This window comes from Fukomys damarensis, unplaced genomic scaffold (genome assembly GCF_012274545.1).
Source record: "Fukomys damarensis isolate Sample0158 unplaced genomic scaffold, DMR_v1.0_HiC HiC_scaffold_16, whole genome shotgun sequence".
NCBI classification, from domain to species: Eukaryota; Metazoa; Chordata; class Mammalia; order Rodentia; family Bathyergidae; genus Fukomys; species Fukomys damarensis.
In genome coordinates this window covers 96,270,684-96,271,137 of record NW_022900928.1, presented here as the reverse complement: position 1 = coordinate 96,271,137, position 454 = coordinate 96,270,684, and the positions used below count along the sequence as shown (strand labels likewise).

General features: G+C 68.9%; 1 pseudogene; it reads right to left on the bottom strand.

Annotated features, from left to right (window-relative positions):
- The window catches only part of LOC104867380, an 18,821-nt pseudogene that overhangs the window by 15,775 nt on the left and 2,592 nt on the right, over positions 1-454 (bottom strand).

Genomic DNA, 454 nt, shown 5'->3' with positions numbered 1-454 from the left:
CGGCGAGGCCTCGGAGCCGCCGCAGCTGGAGGAGGAGGTAGGGAGGGGAAGCCCAACCATCCAGCTCCCTCCCCCACCCTCGCCCCATTCACCTCGGCGACCGTCGCGTGCCAGGAGCCTGATCATCCGACGCCGAGGCTGGTACCGGATTCGCTGCGTGCTGCTGCCCAGGCAGCCGGCGTCTCTGCACCCGGGCGGGCCGCGAAGAAAATGGTGCAATCGCAGAGCGGCTGACCGGTTGGACAGAGCGGACCAGGCGTTGAGGTGGCGGGAGAAGGGGGCGGGTTGTTGGAGCCGGCAGGACCCCGGTTTTCCTCCCTGCCCGTAGCGTTTTCTTTGCACCTGGACTGCACGCTCCTGGGCTTCGGGGAGCCGCACGAAGTGAGGCCGAGACGGGTCTGGAGGTGGACACTCCAGGAAAAAGGCGCCGGAGAGCGCGGCGTGACGCCCAGGG